The sequence below is a fragment of the Phoca vitulina genome, unplaced genomic scaffold, assembly GCF_004348235.1.
Source record: "Phoca vitulina isolate PV1807 unplaced genomic scaffold, GSC_HSeal_1.0 scaffold9, whole genome shotgun sequence".
Taxonomy (NCBI): domain Eukaryota; kingdom Metazoa; phylum Chordata; class Mammalia; order Carnivora; family Phocidae; genus Phoca; species Phoca vitulina.
The window spans coordinates 39490332-39515402 of NW_022589712.1; the positions used below are offsets into that span (position 1 = coordinate 39490332).

General features: G+C 34.5%; 1 protein-coding gene across 1 annotated transcript in view; it reads left to right on the plus strand.

Moving 5' to 3' along the window:
* Window positions 1-25071, plus strand: part of TRDN (triadin) — a 365907-nt gene that overhangs the window by 279982 nt on the left and 60854 nt on the right. The window contains exon 23 of the transcript XR_004299993.1: window positions 12542-12580. The gene's annotated coding sequence lies outside the window, so the exon portion shown is untranslated. The remainder of the gene's footprint in view (window positions 1-12541; window positions 12581-25071) is intronic.

Here is a 25071-nt window from a genome sequence, read left to right on the forward strand (position 1 = left end):
GATATTCCCTCTTATTGTACTTTTTAAATTGGTGTTTAATATGTGTAAGTCCTAAGGTTGGTTTAATATTTGTTGTTGTTGCCTTAGCAAACTCTCAATAGTTGTTGCAAATTAATATTGAAATGAAAAGTAAATTTAAAGAAATGACTCCAGGATAACCCCTCACATGACTTCAAACGTTAATTTTTTTGCTGATAAACTTTTCATCACTTATAATGGAATAGAAAGTAGGGGAAATATTCAGACAACTTATTTTCACCTGCATTTTTCTTTTGTGTTTTTCCTCAATTAATGACTCTTCAGTATTTTTCAAAACATTTATTGAGTCCCTACTATGTTTGACAAACTGGTTGGTTGGTTAGTTGGTTGGTGGCTTTTTTAGGCACTGTGTTTGATGCTGCAAATCTTAAATGATACAAGTCTCCAATTGCACCGAATTAACTTAGAGGCAGACATATAAGTACAAAATAAAATCCAGATGCTGAGAATCCTTTCACAACATGTACATATATTAAATCACCATGATGTACACTTTAAATATCTATCAACTTTATGTGTCACTTATACTGTAATAATGCTGAAATAAAAATAAAATAAAATGGAGTAAAATAAAACAAAATCCACTGGAGATAAGTAAAATAAGAATTATACCCAATGCTATAAAACTATAGAGAAAAAGTAACTTTAAAGCAAAGAATGCACATCTCATATTTAAACAGAGATACATTGTAATATAAAATATAACAAGTGGAACATGCCTTTATATATAGTTTTTCCCTTCTGGACACTTGTCATTTTGCTCAAGAGTCAAAGAACAATATGTGTAAATGATAATATATGAACAGAACAGATTTAATTAAGAACAGAACAGTCAACTTAATAGTTTGTAAAAACTACTCTATGACATAAAGATGTCTTAAGAGGTAGCCTTTAGCTATTTTAGGGTAGTTACTAGCACTAGTCTTATGAGATGCCAGTTTTCTCATTAATCAAATTCTGCCACTATATTCTACAAATTCTATGAAATTTTAGTTACATAGGTGAATCTTATTTGTGTCTGTATCTGTTTCCCCTTTCAGTAATAAAAAATCTGATTAGAGTGATTTTTAACAAATAAGGAGTTTGTTTTGGGCAACAAGGTGACCAAGGGGAGGAAGACTAGGGTGGAAAATTGTTCAAGGAGGTTGTCAAGAATCCAGGCTTCTGGCTTCACCTTCCTTCCAACTTTGCCACCATTAGCTTGTGTCTTTGGTCTTAAGGATGGCAAGTTTGCTGCAGAACATCCAGGTATTTTACAAGTATTCTTGCCAGGAACAGGACAAAGATTCAAAACCTTTTCCTCACAAGGCTTTGTCTATTTGGGAAGGAAAGCCTATTTCAGGGAATTTTTGTCCACACCTTTCTGGCCATAACTGCTTCACAGTGGCTAATCCAACTCCAAGAAAATTTGGGAATTCTTGTACTTCATTTTCCAGCCTCTGTATTAGAGGAAGGAGAGGGAAAAAGTGTGAGAATAGATGTTGAGTGAACCAGCCTACATCAGCCACAACAGGCAATATACGAATATAATTTCTTTTTAAAATATATGAACATTGTGATAAAATTAGAGTCCCCTGTGAGTACTACCAAGATTGTTCTTTAATATTTTTTCACTTGACAATGTATCTTGAATTTTATCATATTAGTATACAGAAAATACAATGGTAGCCAAATATTGGGTTTCAGCTTTCATAGAAGTCTAACAGAAGGTGATGAATATTAAGGGGGGGAAATCACACAAATAAATGAACACCTATAAAACTGAGAGGAATGCTTTGACAGAAGGAGCACAGTACTATGAGTATAGGCATAGAAAAATCTGACGTAGGTTGGGGAGTGAAGGAATGTTTCCCAGTGGAACAACATTTGATCCAAGGTGTGAATGATGAGTAGGAATTTTAACCAGTGACGAAATTGAGAATAGGAGAGAGCAAGGAGTAAAGAGGTGTTTCAACACAGTCAAATTTCTTGTGAAAGAGGACAGTGTTATGCAAGAGTAGAAAGTGTTAACAAGAGAGGCACAGAACAAAGATAAGAGATAAGCAGAATTTTGAAGACCAGGAATAGGCAAACTGTGTTTCATGGGCCAAATCTGAAACATGAGATAAGAATGCTTGTACATTTTTAAATGGTTGAAAAAAATCAAAAGAAGAATAATATTTGGGGGCACTTAAAACATGTAAGAAATTCAAATTTCAGTATCTATAAATAATATTTTATCAGAATACAAATAGACTCATTCATTTGTGTTTTGTCTGCCCTAATAATGGAGTTGAGTAGCTACAACAGAGATCAAATGGCTTGTAAAATTAAAATATTTACCATGTGGTATTTTACAGAAAAAGTTTGCCAACCCCCACTATAAGCCATATTAAGGATTTTGGTATTTAGTTTAAGGGCAGTGGACATACACAAAAGTATTTTATACATGTTTGAGTGTATAGGGGACGAGGGTTGTATTCTGTAATGGCCACTATGGCAGTGGGTTGGAGAAGGGCAGAATGGGATTCAAGAAGACCAGTTAAGATGCTACTGATAATATCTAGGTGAGTGCTTATGATACCTTGACCTGGGATGGTTGCAGGTGAAATGGAGAGAAGAGGACGTTTTTGACAAATATAATATTTAATAAGATTTCTATTTTATACAACTAAATGTTTGGTGACACCACTGAGATGCAACACCAGAAAAGGATAAGCTTAGGATAAATCATAAGTCTGGCTTGCAACATGTTGAGTTTGGGGTGCTTATAGGACATCCAAGTAGAAATGTAGAGTTGGATGCTGACTATCTGAGCATAAGGTTCAGAAAAGGAAATCAGGTTAAAGATAGACTTGTGGGGTATTTTTGCCAGTGTACGGAGTTTGAAGGTGTGGGCGTGCATGGATGAGTGATGGAAAGAGTCAAGGTGAGAAGAGTAAAGTTCTGAGTAGAGTTACTAAAGAGTACATTTAAAACTGAATCTTGAGGAACCCAGAACATTCTTTTTAGCATGAATAAAACCAGGCATCTTGAGGGCCAATACTAGTAATCTATCTGCCCTGCTTTTTATTTTCTAAAAGTTGGTATTTTATGCATTTTCAGTTGTCACTAGTTTTTAAGTCTTATTCTGAAGGTTCCAATGTAGATTCTACAAACATTATTTAAACACTGATTTATCCACATACAGACCTGCAGGGAAAAGCTTGGCAGTTTGTTGAAGAGTAGATATTATATACTCTGCTTTTATGAGAAAGAATCAAAAGCAGTTGGTCTCAGAGATTTATCCCAAAGACCACCTTTTAGAATATGTTAACTAAATGTGTGTCAGTCAGAACGTAACCAATGTTCCTAAACTGCTGCATTATCTAGTGACCACAGATAGTCTGATGTCCAATGACTGACATAAAAAGGATCAAGTTTTCTTCTGAAAAGTTCTAGTTTTAATGTTATTTATTGTTCTAATTCTCTAAACTGACATTACAAGGATTTATTTTGTCTTTTGTAACTAATCATTCCTAATAAGCAAATACAACTAAGCTATATAGTTGATTCACCATTCTGAATTTAAAAAGTTTCACAAATTGTGAATTTAAAAAATTCACAAATATCATCTTTGCTTATGTCATTGTCATCCTCTAAGAAATATTAGAGCTTCCTGTGATACTGTTTTTAAAATCTAACAGCTGACCTAGAATACTTGATTTCATAATCGACATTAGTATTTTAAATTTTGTGTAATTTTTTTCCTGTTTTTCTTTGTGTGACTTGATTCTGATTCAATTCTTGACATGATTTAATTCTGCTTTGAGTTATTTTAGGGAGAAAATATTATGACTATCATGTTAACAGTGAAGAAATTGATGCAAAAAGATTAAAGGATTATCTAAAGTTTCTATGCTGGATTAGCTACTTAGTATCAGACTTAAATGCACCTAAAAATAATCTCACTTTCCTTTGTTCTTCGATATTGGAATAAATTAGCAAGACTTATCCTAATGTGGTATCAAAGTTGTTTTTTTCCCCATAACAATTTTTTGTGTTTGGTAGGATTGGAGAAAAGTTACAGAGAATTTGTTGATTAAAAAAAGACCAGTTAGATTCAAAAGCATAAAATGTCCATAGGTACCTTTACAAATCCATGATTACTCACTTCTTGAAGAATTCTTTAAGTGCAAATTGAACCAGTAATTGTAGCTCTGTCACTCTAAGCAGCAACTTACAGACTAATACTTTTCCTGTTGTGCCCACCAAAATGCCAAGTTGATAGAATGGAAAGGGGTTATGTGTTCGTAAGAAAAGCAGTTGAGGTTGCCAGAATTTTCTCTCTTGTAATCATTGGCTTTACAAAATTAATGTATCCAAGCACTGTGAATTTTTATTTTCTCCCTCCAAAACATTAATGCACAATGATAATATATATACAACTATATGTATATGAAATATATAAATAGTTACAAAGGTAAAGCCCCAAGATTCCTTCCTTGGTATTCTTTCCATTTAAACTCTCATTAAAAGGGTCAAAGTAGCAGGAGAAAATGAATCACTGTCCTTTTGCATACCCACTTTTGTTGTCACTCCAAGCTGCCTTATGCAAATATTCAAATATGCTTTTCTCCTTGAGGGGAATTTTTTTTTAAATGTCACAGTTTTTTTTTTCATTTTTCCTGCATTCTTTTCTCACATAAGGTCATGCATTATTTTTACATATTCAAGTGAGATATAGGATGATCCATACTTAAACCTGTGACCTTTTATTAACTTCACTGATTATTCTCACTTCAAGTTAAAGAAAATGAATGTTAGTGCCCAGAGAAACAAGGAGGAATCTAGTTAAAGACTCTCCCTTTGATAAGGAGAAACCAAAGAATGTCTACTTACTTACCTTGACTATTGATTGTTACACAACTTTCTGAACTTATTGAATGGTTTAAAGTTAACTGGCTCATTACCTAAAATATATTCAACCAGCCAACCTGCCATCTTCAAATAACATCACAGGATGCTGTTCTGACTGACTATTCTTTGGACAACTGATAGGTGCAGCCTTTTCCAATATTCCTTACTTGTTTCAGTGTGTACTCTTCACAATGGGAAACTCCAGGAAGGAAAGAATAATGAGGCACACATAGGGAGGCATCAAAGAAGGAGAAGATAAAGGCAGAGTGACACTATCAGAAACACAGTACATTGTATTTAGCATATACAAAAGACAAAAAATCACGAAAATGAAATGATGACAGAATGAGGCAGGAAAAATGTATGCGTTGATTCTGTGCTTCAGAGAATGTCCTTTGGCTCATTTTGTATCTTTAGTGTCCACTCAGCAAACTTTCCTTGTGAGCATCAAACTCCTTGGGAATCTTGCCAGGGAAGGATTGCAGAATCAGGACTTAAGACATAAAGCACTGAGTCAGGCATTAAATGCTGGCATTACGAACTGGAGCTGTTTGAGAACTATGCCTACAGAAGTTTTTAAAGCATACCTGTTTTTTTTTTATTTTTTTTTTAAAGATTTTATTTATTTATTTGACAGAGAGAGAGACACAGCGAGAGAGGGAACATAAGCAGGGGGAGTGGGAGAGGGAGAAGCAGGCTTCCCACCGAGCAGGGAGCCCGATGTGGGGCTCGATCCCAGGACCCTGAGATCATGACCTGAGCCGAAGGCAGACGCCCAATGGCTGAGCCACCCAGGCGCCCCAAGCATACCTGTTTTTTGTTGTCGACCTAATGGAAATGAGAGGTGAGAGAGAGAGACAGACACAGAGAGAATATGCGTGTGGGAGCACGTGGTTTACATGTAGGCATACGTGTTATGAAAAAAGCCCCGCTCAGTAGCTGGGGACTCTAGCTTAGCTTTAAAACAACCAGTTATAAGGGCACCTGGGTAGCTCAGTTGGTTAAGCACCTTTGGCTTGGGTCATGATCCCAGGGTCCTGGGATTGAGCCCCTTATCGGGCTCTCTGCTCAGTGGGGAGTCTGCTTCTTCCTCTTTCTCTCTTTCTCTTTCTCAAATGAATAAATAATTAAATAAAATCTTTTTTTATTGACATATAATGTATTATTTGTTTCAGGGGTACAGGTCTGTGATTCATCAGTCTTACACAATTCACAGTGCTCACCATAGTACCTACTCTCCCCAGTGTCCATCACCCAGCCACCCCATCCCTCCCACCCCCCTCCACTCCAGCAACCCTCAGTTTGTTTCCTGAGATTAAGAGTCTCTTATGGTTTGTCTCCCTCTCCGGTTTCGTCTTGTTTCATTTTTCCCTCCTTCCCCTATGATCCTCTGTCTTGTTTCTCAAATTCCTCAAATCAGTAAGATCATATGATACTTGTCTTTCTCTGATTGACTTATAAATCTTTTAAAAAAATAAAATAACGAGCTATAAACTAGTTAATTCATTTACTCTGGATAATTATATCTGACCAGGGCAAATTAAATATAAAAATCTAAAGATAATGTGCAGCAGTGTTGAATGTGGGTGAATCTGTTCAAATGGGCTTTTCCACCTACGTAAGGCTTTAGTTAATGGGACAGGGATTCCACCTCATATTTTGGTCTAAACCACCTAAAACTGAAGCTTATAAATTTGATTTTCCTGGCATCTTGAAACCACATTTTTACATTATTTTGTGTCAGTAACAATTTTTGAGTGTTGGTATAATAGTCTGGGGATATTTTAGGTGCTATGTTTCCAAAGACGAGCAAGATAAAATCCCCGTCCAAGAAAATCTCACAATACTTGAAAAAGAGGGCTGGAAAAGAGGAAGAGTGAAGTCGTCTCCAGTGGTGCCTGAGACCAGATATATCAGATTTTTTTATCCAATCTATTGACATCTGCTATTTAGATATCAGTACCTGAGAACTCGGGAAATATTTATTAAATTATTGGGTCTAATTGTAGCCACAAATACATCAGCTAATTATCATTTTCCACTTCATAAGGTGAGAAAATGAAAATTTAGTTTCAGATGCCTCTCATTAGGTCATTTGGTTAGTAAAAGAAGGGAATAAATTTCAAACCAAGGGATTTTTTGTCCAGTCAGTTTATGTCTGTCTGTTTTTGTCCAACTACAGTACAAAATGATCTCTGCAAACCCTTAATTTGGATGAGATTGCATAATTACTTGAGAATGCCATCACCTTGCACCTTGATTATGCATGGAGGATTCATCAATTTATAAACAAAAATGATACTGATTTAGAAACTCAGGCAGGAAAAATGGAAGCATAGAGAATGCATAATGTTTCAAAACCATCTGGACATGGTTAAAAAAAGAGGAAGGAAAACATCAAATAGCCCATAGGATATTGAAGTAAAGAAATGCAGACACAGATAAGATGAGAAGACATGGAGAAGATGATGCCAAGGTGTTGGTTCTCTGTGTGACATCACCCGAACTTGGAACAGTATTTTCTTTTCGAGGTCTATGAACTGAAGAAGTTCCAAGTCAAATCTAAAGGTAGTCAGGTTTTTTTTCCTTTCTCACAATTGTGTTTACCTGGACCACAAAGTAATGTGTCCACAGCAGATGAAATCAAATGCTACCTATCAAAACAGATTGAGTGTGTGCAAAACAATTCCTCTCAAGACATGAAAAAACATGAATTCAGTGAGGGTTTTCTGAAATCCCAATTCTTGAAGCCAAGCTACTTGGAATGATAGTAGTTCTCCATCCCATCCCATAAAGCCTCATATAAAAAACAAAATGTGAAAGTGTGTGGGTGTGTGTGTGGGTGTGCTTTACATATAAATTATTTTTAAGTGATATAATGAGAACCACAGTGAAATTGTCTAAATGTGTATGTGTGTGCACTAGTAGCAGATTTTCATAAAAAAATGCAAATGATTACTCAAATGATGTGAAAATCATGGGTTTAGAATAAATTTATGAAAGCTACCTTTTAATTAAATATTTATTTATTTATTTACTTATTTATTTTTTATTATGTTACGTTACTCACCATACACCATAACATCATTAGTTTTTGATGTAGTGTTTCATGATTCATTGTTTGCGTTGTTTTATTCAAAAGGATTTTTTATTTCAAATATATTTTGTTTAACAGTATGGTAGAAAAATATAAGAAACATCATTTAAAATATCAATAGACTAGCAGGCACTATTTGCTTTGTATCTGATGCTGTTCCAAATGCTTCATGTAGTGTTCAATTTAATTTTTATAGCATCTTTTTTTTTATTATTGATGTAAACACTGAAGCACTGAAAGTGACTTGCTCAGGTCCCACGGGCACCTGAGGTGGATTTGGGATGTATGCCTGGCAATATGCCTTGTGTCCTTAGCCACCATGCTTTCCAGACTCCCTCAGACCAAAATCCACAAACATGTTTTACAAAAATAGATTTGGTGACTTGCTTTTAAATGTAAAACTTCCCATGCCACTGAACATGGAATACTACTCCAGGAGTATATGAGACAGCGATCAGTTTTCTATCAGTGCTCAATCTATTGATTTAGTTTAACCAGCTGGATTTAGGAAACTCATTTATACAACATGAGTTAATGACTGAAGAAAATAGAAACTTCAGTGGCTATGTAGTTTATGCCAATTATAATACTAATAACTCTGTTAGTAATTTGTCTACATAATATAATCTAGGTAAATACAACCAACCTATAAGATGTAGAAGGTGACTTACTGTATAGTTTTTATGTATGAAATGTTTGAAAGCTTTTCATTCTATCTGTAGTAATAGCAGTTACAGCTATTTGCTTATGAGTGCTTAAGGCTCTCAAGTCAGGAAAAAATCAGTATTCAAAGACCAGTTTTGCCCCTTAGTAGGGAAACTGTACATAGATAAATTATGAAGCCTCAGTATTGTTATCTCTAATGTGGGTGTAATAGTGGTATTTACCTTATAGGAGAGGTATGTGAGGATTATATAATTTCTTCATTTGTGCAACAAATATTTACTGATCCTTATTCTACACAAAGCAGTGATCTAGGCATGATGAGTCAGCAGAGAAAATAAAAATTCATCTCAAGACTCATGAAGTTTATATTCTGGGATAGGAGAGCAAATAAACACACGAACCTTTATTATTACATAAATAAAATATAAATAATGCATATGCATATAGTACACTTATTTAGTGAGTGCCATGAGGAAAGTATCATTGGCTGCAAAAGCTAATTATTATTATTATTTATTTTACATATAAGGTCTCTATGTATTGAAAAGCAAATATGAAAATGATCACAAAATAAAGTGGAAAAAGAAAAATCGATGATATTCAGCTTTTCCTTAAAAATATTTAAAATTGAGACATTCTTTTTTTAAAAGATTTATTTATTTATTTGAGAGAGAGAGAGAGCAGGTGGAAGGGCAGAGAGAGAGGGGGGAAGAGAATCCCAAGCAGACTCTGCTTGGGGCGTGGAGCCCTACCGGGGGCTGGATCCCACAACCCTGACATCATGACCTGAGCAGAAACCAAGAGTGGGACGCTTGACTGAGCCACCCAGGGACCCTTAAAATAGAGACATTCTTAAAAGAACGTTGATTCTTGGGACCTATATATTGTGTAGATTTATTTCTTTTGATTTCATGAAGATAAAACAGAGACTCTTAAACAGAGTTGATCTCCACGATGCCCTTCTCTGACTGAAGCACATACATGCTGAAGTGTTGCCTGGTCTGCTCTACTTGAGAGCATAGTGTTGATGACATTGAAAAATCATTAATGAAGCTCCCCTCCCCAGGCCCATCAGCAATTTACATTTCATAAATGAAATCAACAGCCTGGAAAAGTCAGTGCTGCACATGAAATGACAGGCTGTCTGCCTCAACTACTCAGCGTGACGATTTCTTGATTCCATGTCTCTGCAACGCTTGCATGTGGAGCCCAAAATAAAGGGCTCAAGTGACAAATGTTTATGAAAATCAGATATTTTGTTATTATACAATAATAATCAATGGTAAAAAACAATTCTAACAGTAAAGATTGGGTGAAAATAAAAATTCCCATTCCCTCTTTCTGGCCTCCAGGTCCCAATCTCCAGCACTAACCACTGTCCTTAGTTTCCTGAAACTTCTCAAAAAAGCCTTTTGACTAAACTTAAATATACACATATATTTTTATTTATAATATGTATATTTTATTTATATATACATACAGTTGCCATTTTCATATGACTAGGAACAGACATCTATATGTGACTCAATGAAGCCTTTTGAGTAAACTTAAATATAAATATATATATTATATTTATATGACCAGGAACAGGCATCTATATGTGAGTCAAAAATTAAAGTCTTAACCTTCAGTAGTAACACCATCTACAAAATGAAGGCACAGAGCTCTGAATAAGCAAGAAGCCTAATAAAAGTGATGCTCACCTTAGAAAGTCCTTTGACAATAATCTCACATAGCAATTACTGCCTTGCCTCTTCAAGAATAAAGACCTAACTCTGTAAAGAAAAAAAGAAAATTGCCATGCAATTTAAGTTTATGAGCATAATTTTAAAATAATTAAGCTCTTTCTATACATCACTTATAATTCTCATTAATTTTACAACATTATTTTCTCCATTGTAGGAATGACAAAATTGAGATCTAGGGTTTTAAGTAGTACCCAAGGTCACAAAACTTAGTAAGTGAGCTTGCTCCTAAAGCCAGATGATATGATCCAAAGCTTCTTTTTACACTTCCCATGAACTCATAACGTGTGAGGTCACGCTGTAAACGCTGTTTGCACAGTACCACAAATCAATAGTTCCATCATAGTACAAGGGTCCATGGACACATGCGTGTTGGACAGCGCATGTTCATAAGAGTGCCTGTAAAATTCTATGTACAAGATAAAAGTTGGTTCTGGTTGTACTGTATTCATAAAAATATTCTCAACAACTTTTATTTTTTTTAGAAGATCTCTTGACCAACATTAAGACTAAGATAATTCCATTTCAAGATTACAACGACAGTGTGACTGAGGGGGAGAGAGGCATGTGTAGAGTGGGAAGCAAAGCTCTTTCAAAGAGATAGCTCTACTTGATGAGCAACATGTTTGTGAACGTCATCCCAGGACAATGAAATATTGTTTCTAGCTCTGGAAGCATGAGATGAATCAATTTCCTCTAGGACTACAGATGCACCAGAGGGAGCATTTGGTCTTTCTATATTCACCATTTTGTTCACTTACTCATTCATCCTATAATATTTATCAATCATATACCACGTGCCAAATATGTGAACAAATGCTGATATTTGAGTAGCAAACAAGACACAGTTATTGCTCTTGTGGAAATTAAAATCTAAAAAGGGGATACAGACAATAAATAAAGTAAAAAATTACATAACAAAATTTTATGTAACATTAAGGCACATGGGAAGTATTAAGATAGTGTGTGCCCTACCCAATTCAGCAAATGTGCGAACTAAAAAGAGAAGAATGTGTGCTAGGGAGTGCTGAAGTGCAATAATAGCAGTAATATCACTTTTTACAGGATATGCATTCAAGTATTATAGGAAGTAGAGTGTGAATGTCTATGTAATTCTCTACTATATAAAATTCTGCTGTTAAAAACATGAGGGTTTTTTTCTTTTTTGGTAACTCCAGAAAATGAGACTCTATTAGGCTAGAACTCAAATAAAGCCTGGTAGCACTATCTCTGATAACATAGACTGTACATAAAAAGTATCCCAACCATGAGATAAGATTTCTGCTGTTGGAAGGAAAAATTTTAACTTACTGGAACCCTTTCATTAATCAAAACAAGACTTTATGCCAAGAAAGGAGAACTATAAGACCTAGACAAAACTGTTTAAACAAGCGGAAAAACTGGGAAACATGAAAATATAGTCAACCATTACTTTGGTTGGGATGATATCATGAATATTACTTAGATAGTTTATAAAACTATGTGTTTATCCTATACTGATATTAAGTTAGAATGCAGTTTCTAGACAAAATCCATCTCCTAAGACAATGAGAAATCAAAATACTTCATTCTAATAAAGTTTTATATTATTATACTAAACTTGAGTCAATTTAATTTATCTTATAAAATTAATAACAAATACTAATAAAAACAAGAATTAGACCAATTTGAAATTATTAAATTAACCACCAGGTGGCGCTCCATGAATTGAGCGTATACAGTCAAAAATAATAAATTGCTTGAATTGGTTAAATTAGGAAAAATTACCACACTTTTTCCCCCCAAGCGGTTTTTATTAATTTTTTATTTGTATTATTTAGAGAACTTCTGAATCATAAGAAATGGGCTCTTATTAAAGACAAGATGCCAAATTACTTAGTATGTTTAGTATGAAATTTTTTAGCAAACTGGATTTTAAAATCAAAGTCATTTTGCTTAAGTTACTTTATAATTTACTAAGAACACATGTTTAATTGCATATTGATAAAAGTATGTAACTAAAATAGAAATTGAGAACAGATGAGAAAAATCTATTAAAACTGATGCATATGGTTTTTTCAAATGCTGATTTTTTTCCTGTTTGTTTGTATTTGTGCATGTCTATGCTTTACCCCAGAACGTGAAATTAAAAAAGATGAAAAGATTCCCAAAGCAGGTAAGGACACTTTGTAAGATTACACATAAATAGATGTTTTGTTTGTTATGAACAAGGCTAGTTTTATAATCAAAGATGGGTAGGGCCGTGAGATGCTCAAAACATTGAAAAAATACTGATGTACCCATCCCATATATTTTAAGGGCAATAAGCAATAAACTTAAAGGTATGTTAAAGTTAAAATAGATTCTGTGTTTTCTGGGTAAGGTCATAAAAGCTCTGGAACTATTATCATATCCTGGTCCTTATTCATCTAATGGGTAATTGAGCACTGTTTACAAAGTGCTGAGGGGACAATGTGAATTTCAGTTCTGGCTTCAGCCAGATCATGACAAATACTTGAAATTTATTCTTACATTCATTGAGCCTTATGAAATCACCTATATTCAACCACTTTTTTACCACAAAAACAGTGGTTTCATATGGGTCAACCTAATAGATCCAACCACTTTTTTTCCTACTAATTAAATAAGCAAATATTCTTTGGAATGGTAATCCATTGCCTCGTTGGTCATTGTTTTGAAAATTGGAATACTCTGAAAATAGAATTTCTGAAAACAGGTTCTGTGAGGGAGGAAGACAAGAGATTAGCTGGGCAGTCTTAAGACAGGCGTTAACAGTTAGAAGAAGAAACATCATAGAATATGGTGCAGAAAAATAAAACTAAAAATTCCAATTAGTAATGACAATCTTCCTAGGGCTAACCCTATTCCAAATATTTTTTATCTATATGAAGATGTTTATATGTCTATATCTACATATGCAAAAGAAGTTTATATCTGAATCTACCCATACAGTGAAAGTTCTATGTACACACAGACATACATATCATTAGTCTTAAATATTTATATATACTCATTTTTACAAAGTTTAACTTATACGTAAGTAATACTTGTTTTACCCTTCTATGTATATATTAAATATTAACTTGAATTAGTGTCACTCCTTTTGAAAGTAGTATTAACATAGCACAAAGAATTCATTGTTTTTTAGTGAAAAAACAGCAGTTTTGAGTAACTTTATGAAATATGAAAGCCTGCATTCTCTGGAAGATAAATGGAAAAAAGTGACCAATTTTACACAGTGAGAAAAATGCATAATAGAGATATGATATATTGAGTCTCAACATCAAAACTTATAACTGAGCTTTAGATATATTGACAGAAAATGGGAAACTATATATAAAAATTGCTCTATTGCTGTTAGCACTCTTACTGGTGTCAGTGAAAGATTGCTGATCAAATAAAAGGTACATGATGTTACTCCTTCCTGTAAGCATAACACTGTATTTGATGCTTTATTTTACTGTTGGTATGTAATGGGAAAAGTAATATGCACTATAAATTTCCTATTATTAGTTTGCATTAAATATTTATGTCTATTTTTATGTTATATTTATTTTTAACTTCCTAAAAGGAAAGAGAAATCAGCATTAATGGCATATGTTATATAATCAATCAACAATTTATTGAAAACATATATTATGCTAAATATCACTGCCATATGTTCAGGATTGTGCTTGGTGATGCAAAACTTACAAACAAGTGATAAGGTATTGTTTCTGTCCCAAGAGCATATAATCAAGGACATAGACACGAACTATCAAATGATGGCCACAAGACAATTATATTAGTGATGAGCGCTCTAGAAGTCTCGAGGGAGGAGCCACCCTGTGGTCTTATCAGTCAGGGAAAACCTTAGGGAGATGATGGATTTAAGCCAGGATTTTAGGAATATGCAAGAGCAACTGAGACAGGGAGATGATTATACAACATTGTGGAAGCAACGCTAGCTTTAGAGTAGAAAGACATGAATTTGACTCTTTTTGCCATTTGCTAGGGATGTGACTTTACTTAAATTACTTAACATTTCTGAGCTTCAATTTCTTTATCAAATGAAGATCATCATAACAAGCCAGCAGGGTTATTAAAAGAAATCAATTTAATGTTTGACATTTGGTTCAGCTTCAGTACATGGTAGCTCTATCGAGGAGTTAGCTTAGGGGCAGGATGAGCATGCTGTTTGCAGGAGGCTGTGAGGAAAGGACCAAAGACCAAAGCAGATGGTAGGCACCGAATGAGGAACAGAAGGTGGCAAGACTGCAGCTGTGGCATGTAGCCAAAGGAGGGTGGTTCTGGAAATCCAGGAAAGGGGGATTAGGAGGCCAAAGTGAAAAGTTTGAATTCTTAGAATGTGAATCGGAAGAAGAGAGTAATATCATAGGGCATATAATGGTGTGTGGGATGAAATCCTATAGAAAGAATTTTCAGTCAGGGATTTGACTCAAGAGTGTTTTCCAGTAATCTAAGTATTAAAGATGGGAGAAAATAGGTAAAAGGAAAAATACATAAAAGTTAAATCATAAGTAAAGATGGGAGAAATTGGTTCAGAGAAGAAGCAATGAGGAAGTGAATTTTGTTTATTTTCAAGATTATTTATAGCCACGACTACAGTGTGGAATTACTAGGAATTAAGTTTTTAAGAAACACAGAACTTAGCAACCCACTGAAAATACTGAAAGCATCTTGTTATATATTCTTTCAGTTACATGAAATCATACACTTTAAAAACACAGTCATACTCTCTGTACTGCACTATCGCTGCTTCTGTAACTGTCAAGCTGTTTCACAGGAAAAGAACAGGCATTGATGACATTAGCTATACTGAACTCCAAGGTCTCAGGCATGAAAGGATGAGAAGGTGATCAAACGTAGAGGTTGCAAAGGCAGCGGGTAGGTGGATACTAGTGGGACATGCACACAGAGATATGCTAGCGACCCTAGGAAATTGGGAGCATTCACTTGGGATCCTCAGACTAGGTTTGGTATATGTCAGTTTAGACATTTAGAGTTCAGAGGCAAAGGAGAAAAGGAGTTGTTCGAGAAAAAGTAACACGGAGAGGGGAATGAAAGGAATGAAAGACAGCTTCTTAGAAAAATAGAAGTGGGTTACCTGGAAGACCAGGAAATACAGTGTCTCCGCATCCCAAAATGGGGACCCTTTCGAGAACACGTGGAAAAGTCAGCAGTACGAACGTCTCAGAAAGGTCATCAGACATGATGACTGAGAAAAAGCCATTATATTTGAAAAAAACCTGTCATTTTGTGACATTTTGGAGAGCATTTTCAGTAGACTGGTGGAAGTAGAAACAGTTTAGCGGAATTAACAAAGGGACTCACCAGTAAGTAGGGGCAGAGCACAAACTACTTTTTCCATGACTTTGTTATTAAAGGGAGGCAAAATATTTTATTTCAGCAGGTAGAATCAATGAAACATGTTTGTTGTTCTCATGTTGGTGATAATCCAGCAGAGTATTCCAGGGAAAAGAAGAGCAAGAAATCCAGAGGGAGATACTGATTAGGAGAGAACTGTCCCAGATTTGAGAGAAGTTGGGACGCTCTAGGTGGAAGGAATTAGCTTAATTATGAGGAAGAACAAAATACCCCTGAGCTTTGAGGGAATAATGAAAGGGGAGATTAAATTAAAGTTGACCATTTATGAAGGAGGACACTCCTGCAGAATGATCTTTTCTCCTAAAATCTTTGTGTGAAGGTGACCACTAACATGTTTGTTGCCAAAACCAGGGGATGGTTTTCTTACTTCATATTATACAGAGTCCTATACAATATTTGACCACATTTAATGTTTCTCATATCCAAACCTCCCCCCCCCAAAAAAAACCAAAAAAACTTTCTTTGGCAAAAACTAAACCATTTAACCCACACTGTTAAAAATAAAACAACAACAAAAAATGACTACATTTTTAAATACTGGAGCAACATTTATAATGATTTATTTTTGACATGGCATATTATTAGCCACGAAATTCCTTTGTCTTTTACCCGCCAATGAAAATGATGGCAAATGGGACAAGCATTTCATTAGGTAATTGGAGAATAGCTAAGTGTTTTTTTTGGGAAGCAATGGATATTAATTATAAGTCGTAATATAATTAAAAACAAAAAAGACTTGCATAAGTAATAAGCAATAAATTATTTTTCTTACTTATCAAGAATATTAATATTTATAAACTCTTTGGCGTTCCATAGCTGTATTTCTAACTAACAAACATTTCCACTTGGTTATTCTGCCTACATGTCACTTTAAGATTGAACTCAACAGCTCCTCCATTGTCTTTTTGTTGTTAGTGTTTTTGTTCCTTATCTCAAGAAATGGAACTCACGAGTCACCATTCAGTTACATTGACTTAAACTTCTGAGTCATTTGCAGCTTCTCCTTCTCTTTTAGAACCCAGTGTCCGCTAGGTATCAAGTTATGTATCTCCCAAATCTGTGCTCCCCACTTTTTTTTTCTCTCCTGGTAAGACCATAGTTTTAGCTCTCATCATCTCTTGCCTCAATAGAAAAACAAACCGATGACTTAACCCTCTTGTTTCCAACACACACCTGTGCTAGTTATCTTTTCTAAATGAGTATCTGCAGGGAACAGAGATAGATTCATTACCACTACATTGTACTGCCCCCACCGTATTTCCTCCTGTGGTCTCCTTTCGTCTAATCCACCACTACCACCTCTCCCCCTGCACCCACACAGACATTTTAAAAAGATTACCAGATCTGTGGAATTTTGTCTATTCAAAATTGTCTTTGAATATTTTTCCTTCACTTCAGGTCCAGGTTAAAGCATCTTACCTATAAACCTTGCCTCCAATCTTGGCAGCTTACTTTCCCACCCGCCACTATCCTCTATCTATAAACACACACCATGAGTTCTCCAGCCTTGGTCTCTTTACATACATTTTCCTCTACCATATGATCTGGTATCCATAATTATTGAAAGGGTTTCTTCTAACTTTGTATCTAAGCTCCTATATTATCTCTGCTGTGAGCTGTTTAGTCTTCTCTACTTTCTGAGACAGGAAATCATTCAAAAGCCACCATAGCCACAGCATGTTGACAAAATTATCCTTATGGAAAGAAAGGCATTGGTTAATATTTTTTAAAATATATTTTTGACATATGTCTCTGTTTTTGTGATGTAGGACAGGCAGAGGAAGTTTTTTAAATGTAAAAGACTAATGGAGGAAAGATGATCTAGAAGGAGGGGCTCTAAGACAATAGATGTGGAGTGATTTACAACAAATCTCTTAAGTGCTGAATCTCTTTTTCTTTACCACCAACAACACATCTCATGTCAATCTAACAGACTTATTGTGAGACTCATATGATATTATATATGTGAAGGTACTTTCAAATCTATGAAAAGAAAAAAATATAAGAGTTTATCATCTATACCCTTGTTATTTCAAGGGTGGTCCTCAAAACAACAGCAACATCACCTGGTTGCCTGTTAGAAATATAGAATCTTGGGTCTTATCACAAACTGATGAGTAAGAATTTGGATTTTAACAAGATCCCCAAGTCACTAGTATGTAAGTTAAAATTTGAGATGTACTATTATAGATTTCATAGACATCTATTGCTGCTCTTGTCTCCAGGGAAGAAAAACATTAAACTTCTCTCTTACCAAAAACTTGGCTAATTTGGAGTGGAGTTATATTTTTGGATGGTTGCTTTCTGACTAGCAGTGAGATCCTCACAATTACTGAACACTGGTTGACATCGTCCATCTGCTGTCTCACTTGATGGGTGATTTCTGGACTTGATCATCTGAGAAATGGTTGAGGAAACAGCTATTTCTTTCTTATGACATAGCATAGGCAAACAAGCACTGGACATATCTGTGCACTCATTTGAGCTTAAAAGGAATAAAAAGACCTGTATTTTGCTAGCAGAATATGTATGTCAAGAATAAGCTGTCTGTATATTTTACCAGCTGGCTAAGATTGACACAATAGGTGAATGATTTAGCCAAAGAAAAGCAGTATGAACTCATACCTATCAGTCATCAAAGTATCTTTGGCTCATATCACTCAAAGAACTTGCTTCTAATTGGTTACTCTATTCAGTTTATGTCTGTCATCATATAAACTAAATGCATTGCAATAACCATCTTAAATTTGCTATAGTGGTCCTACAAAAGTATATATATTTGTATATATATATATATACTTTATTAACTGGATCTTTTGACAGGAAAAAATGTATTCTCTCTCTCTCTTCCTTCTCCCTCTCTTTCTCCTCCCAACTACCCCACACACCACTTAAATAGTATATACATCTTTAATTTAACCAAAAAGCATATGCAGGGCTCCTATAAATTGTAGAAATAAATAAATCTCAACTTAATTAACTGAACTAAATTATGATAGGATCAAAGGCTCAGTTTAGTTCAATAAATACTTTACTGAATTTCTACATGTATTTAAAAGTGTGCTAGGTTTTGAGGATATAAAGATGAATATCTTAAATTCTCTAGAAATATTTCATATCAAGGCAGAGATCATTAAATAAAGAGCTAATAGTAACAAAAATAAATAAATAAAATCAAACAAACAAGCAGGAAAAAGTTGTGCAGAGTGTGCTTTCTGAACACAGTGGGAAGTTACATTTCTCCAGCCTATTGGTTCAGGGAAATATTCCCAAAGGAGAGGATATATGAATAGTCTCAGAAGGCGGGTGAAGATAAGCCAGGTGAAGAAAGCCTGGGTAGGGCATCCCAGACAGACAGATTTGCCTAAGCCTCAACTAGATGGAAAGCATTCAGGAGCACTGAGAATGACAAGGATTTCACCCTCACTTCAGGACAAAGTGTGAGTGGAGAACAGGAGTAGGCAAAGCTTAAGAGGAACAGCAACAGAAAACCGTGCTGCCCTAGTAAGGGTTGTGTCTTTCTTCCTAAAGGAAATTGGGGACAATTGCAAGTCTTTAAGCAAAATGAGGTACAGCTTAAAGTAGAATTTCTAATAGCTGATTCTGAATAATCACAGAAATTGAAGATAAAGAGGATGCCAATAGTTTCAGGAAATCAGTTTTTTGGGTGATGAGATCTTGCATTGACACCTCTAGAGTTATTAAAAAGATCTTGATAGAGCATTAGTAGGAAGGAAAAGAGGAGAGCTATTATAGAAGTATTTAGGAAGTAAAATTGCCATAATTTAGGGTAGGGCATGAGAAAAATTTAGGATAACTCCCAGGTTTCTATATTGGAATAGTATGTGGACAGTAATGTCATTTACTGGGTTGGAATTTCCAAAAGAAGTGGCAGGTTTAAAAAAAAAAGGAGGCTATATATATTATGTAAATTTTTAACATCTTTATTATACAAAATTTTTATTGAGCATTTACTATATGCTAGGCAATATGGTAAAGCACAAGCATAAACAGTCAAGTTGTGTTGTGTTGTGTTGTTAAACATAGTCAAGTTCCTGTCCTCCTAGAATTTATGAACTACTTGGAGTAGCCATGGGGGAAAGAAATGTTGAAATAGGGTACCTGTGGGATATACATTTAGGTATGATTATCAGGTACCTGGGGAGAAAATATGGTAGTGAATATGGAAATTCCTGGCAAAGTTGTGCTGACTTAAACTATGAGAATTATTGACATCTACCAAGGGAAGTGAGGGAGAAAGACCAAGGACCAAGGACGCCAACCAAGAACACTAATATGTAAGGAGTCGATAGAGAAGACCTTGAAGGAGTTAAAAAAAATTTTTTTTTAATTTTTTTTAAAAAAGGAAGGAAGGAAGGAATTCTCTTAGAAGCTCGAGATATTGTCTCAGAAACTGAGGGGGAAAGAATTTTAAGGAAGAGGAAGCTGTCAAAGTGTCAAATGTAACAGAAATTTACAGTAAGATAAAGACTGAAAAATATTCATTGGAATGTACGATATAAAGTCACTGATGATCTTACAAGGAGTTTTAGTGGAACTAAATAAGAGGAAAACCAAATTAGTATAGTTTGAGGCATTTAGTTGGAGGCCAGGAATTGGGACCAGAAAATATACATTGTATACTTTGTATAAATAATAGTTTATTATTTTAAAAACTTGTCTGAAAAAGGGGAAAGTGTGAATTACTTAGGAGAACAGCATGACAAAGTAAAAAGAAAGGAAGATGTGACATCAGAGAAACTTGTTTTAAATGGTTCTTAATCTATCAGAGATATAGCAGCAACCATCTTTAGAAATTTACAGGGTTACAGTGTCAGTAAAACGCAATAATGCGGGGCACCTGGGTGGCTCAGTCGTTGGGTGTCTGCCTTCGGCTCGGGTCGTGATCTCGGGGTCCTGGGATCAAGCCCCGCCTCGGGCTCCCTGCTTGGCGGGAGGCCTGCTTCTCCCTCTCCCACTCCCCCTGCTTGTGTTCCCTCTCTCGCTGTGCCTCTCTCTATCAAATAAATAAATAAAATTAAAAAAAAAAAAACAACGCAATAATGCATGGGAAAATGCTAAAAACTAAGGCATACACTCATTCCATTTTTGAAGACCTGAGAGATAAGGGCTTTGTGTATGTAACACCTAAAAGTATTTCATTTTGTTTAATTACCTACTACAAAGATCAAAAAATTTCCTTTCCAATATAGATCTTCTCATCTGTTACTTGTTTACTTGTGTAATATTACCCCAGTGGTTCATGTAGTATCACTTTTAATTTTAAAACTTTGAACTAAGTCCTTCTTCTTTAAAAACCATACAATTTTATACAGTTCAGCTAAAAGTATAAATCAATAACGTTATTGTTGTGAAGTTTTTCTTTGTAACTATAATGGGTGGAAGGATGCCCTGCAGTATAAGTAAGCTATTTCTTGCCCTTGTGTTTGGCAGTGTTTTGCACAGAAGACTAGTTATAATTATTGGTACATGAAAGAATTTTGAGGTTAAGTAAGTTTGGAAAAAGCTCTTAGAGTTTATCATATATATGAACACATTAGGGAAGTCTGGTAGTAAAGAAATCAGCTGAGCCTTGTTTTATCCAATGTTTCTCAAATTGATTCAACCATGATATATAATAGCGGTGTTCAGTTGAATGCACTGTGAAAAATTAGTCTTACACTTACTTAAAAGATTTGGGGAAGCAGTAGAGCAAAGATAATAGAATTTTTAGAGAATGAGTGACAGCATTTATTAAAAAAAGAAAAGAAAAACAAAATGAGAAAGACTGGAGACAATGTTCAGTTGTGTCGCAATTAGAACAATAAAGATATGCTAACATGTATAATTTATTTATAACCAGACATTGCTATCTCAAAATTTCATTTTATTTTTTTCACATAAATAAGAAGACAGAAAATTCTAATGTAATTTGGGGGGGCAGGGGTGCTCATTCTCTTTCAGGATAAAAATTGTATTAAAATTATGCTAATATGGAAAATGGAGTAATTGCTAGCAAGTGACAGTGGTGATAAATACTTCATAAGTACCCCTACAGACTCATGTAAATCTATAAGACAGCAAGTCAACCACCACTTCTATCATTGATTAATGTTTTTTGTGTAGTCAATAGTTATGTGTCTTTATAATATGCTGGGAGGGTTTATTACTGAAAAGAAACAATAAATCAAGAAAACTGTAATGATTTTTACTATATTAGTTCAAGGACATTTATTAAGTGCCTTCTAATTCAAATCTTGGAAAATGAAAAAATAATTAATATTGGTGGAGCGATTAATTAATCAAGAGGATCTATTCACATACGTAAAACATAATTTGAGCTCATGATGATCTTGTGACTTAGGTTCCATTATTTTGCCCAAGTTAGGGGCAAGGAAGCTAATATAAAGATCAAATGTTTCCCTGGGTTACAAAATTCACAGAAGAACATGGCTTCTTTCAACATATCAGTGACCTCATTCACACACTCAACTTGATTTCTAAGGCAGTGAACAAAAGACTTCCAATGTCGCAAATTGTCCTCTTTGACTTCAAAGTCATTAACCTAAATGTAGTGTACCTTCCTCTGGCCAACATATCCTTGATACAGTTTACTGCCAAACGCAGAACCTCGAATATACTATTACTATCCTATATTCTCAGAATAATAGAGATGATAGCGGGAGGCAGGAGAGGGAGGTGGGTGGAGAACAACGACAAAAAACCCAAAAAACAACACTTGAAGTGGTGGTACTTCTATTTTGAATTATAAGCCTAAAGTCATGCTTAGATAACAATTCTAGATGATACTAATAATAAAGCAGGACAGTACACTATATGTTCCTTAGGGCTGGTTTATTGCTGGTTTGTTTCATGTATTTCCTCTACCTCAAACAGTTTCTGGCACATAATAAGAACTCAGTGAATGTTTTTGAATGAACAAATGAGTAAGAGTTTTAGTTATATAGTCAAATGGATCTGGAAGCCTGTTTCCTAATTGGCTAAATGGACAAATGGACCTTATGAGGTTTACTATAAATGTTAAAATATTTCATTTAAAATTTTTGCATGGTTCTGGGCACAAAATAAATATTTAATATGTTATCTTAAATTAGACTCCTAAGTACAGGAGACAACAAGTTTCCAGAATTAAAATTTGGTACAGTCTTTCAAAATCTGAGACACAATCATTGGCCATATGGCTTATAAAATGAAAGCAAATTTTGTTTTGTGGGAAAAAAGATATAACCTTTGTCATGCTTAACTTCTGATTAACCACTTCTGTACTAAAACCTTTTTTTTTTTTCTATTTTTAATGGTGACTTGAGTACTATAGTCTTGAATTTTTTAAAAAAAATCTATCTTCTGGAGATTGGGGATGTAATATTTCTTAGTCAATTCAATCAATCAAGCATAGTCCAATTACTAGCTTCTGAATCAGTCTATGACAGGTAGAGTTTTTCTCAGCTGACACATGCTCTGTGGTTCCTAGGTAAATTATCTCTATTAAGAGAAGAAAAAAAAATAAGATAGTTTCATTTAAAACTGCTAAACTGTACTTATGCATTAGTGTAAACAAAGAGTTATTAACCAATATTTAGGTTTGTCATCTTCTTCAGAGATTTCTTCAACAGTATATGTATTTTAGAATCCTCCAAAAGTTAGTTTTCAGACTTTGCCCAGAATGATTTTCTTCCTTCTGTAGTTTATGGGTATCAAAAAATGTTCTTTTTTGCCCTTTTTATAACATTGTCACTGAAAATCCTCCTTCTCAATTTCAACCCAATCTAAAAACTAATTGAGGACTGTGGTAATGAGACTCGAACTGAAATGTTTCAGGGCAACAAAACCAATTCACTAGAGAAGACTTTATAACTTATCACAGAAGAAGATGATGGTCTGGCTCTTCTAAATTAAAAGAAAAATCAGAAACCTCTTAGACGCTTGCCTGTTAAGAAGTCAACTTTATTAGAAAGATTTCTGTTTCCGGGCTAATTTGTGTGTTACTCTGACAAAATATTGCAAAATTTACAAGATCCAGTTCTCTCATGTTAATGTACTGTTTAGTTTATACTTCTTTGCTACTGTAAAATATGCTAGTTTTATTAATTATTTGAACCTATTCTCAATCTCCTTTTTTTCTTTCTCCTATGACTAAACATGCTTGTATACTATTTGTAACACACAATATATATCATCCAGTTTTCAAAACTATGTTCTTAGATCAAATATTCTTTTTGGTTTTTCAGTTTAGTGGATCAACACAACATTCACACGTGGGAATATTTCTCAAGCCTGTGATAAAGTATTTCATGCTTGTGAGATGCTTAAAGGAAGGTTGATATTTAATAATTGAATCATATTCCAGGGGAAAATGTTTCTGTTGCCTCTTGTGGACAAACATGAGGGATCTTTTCTTTTCTTTCATATGCTATTCAAGTTTAGCTCTCAATAAGACAAAACATGTTGAGAAAGAAATATGGTACTATTTATTTGAGTGTAGAAGAAGGAAAAGAAATAATATTAACTACTATCTCTTTTATTCTCACATTTCTGGTTTCAGAACAGAATATTCTCAAGCTCAGGAACTGAGATTGTTGTGACCAATAACAAACATGGCAGAACTAATGGTTTCTTTGGGGCCATGCCTGACAATTTTAGACAAGCCCATCAAGGTTTAAACATTTTACTGAGCTTTACTTCTCAAAAACCCTCCATCCCCACCCCATACTTTAACCAATGGCTTGACTTTCAAAAGAAGAACTGAATCTCACTGATGGGATTCAGCATGGTGGGAGCTCATTTCTTATTGCCTCATTTTTTCCCTAAGACCCATTTAAAGTATCAGGATGTGATGGAGTGGTGTTTAGGGTAATATGGTTTAGTAAATCTTAATAATTAAAACATGCTTGGGCCAGATGGTGCTAATCAATTGAAAATGATCAGGAATACATATTATATATAAAACTACTCAATAGTCACACCTAAACATGGTATAATTTTCTCCTTTTCATAGGTGAAATAACCATAACCAACATTAATGAAAAATTCCATACACAAATTTTGACCTATTTTATTTTCACATATCCCAAAGCAGGATGATTACAATACAAATTTGAAAAATCTCCTATGTAGAGAAAAAAAATGGTAGATTTCTGTTGATGGTATATGTTTCAGTGAAGGGCCACAGAGTTAAAAGAACTCTCTCTTTTTTGCAAGGCCTTTTCAAATATTGTAGCAGCATCTTCAGTGAGTCAT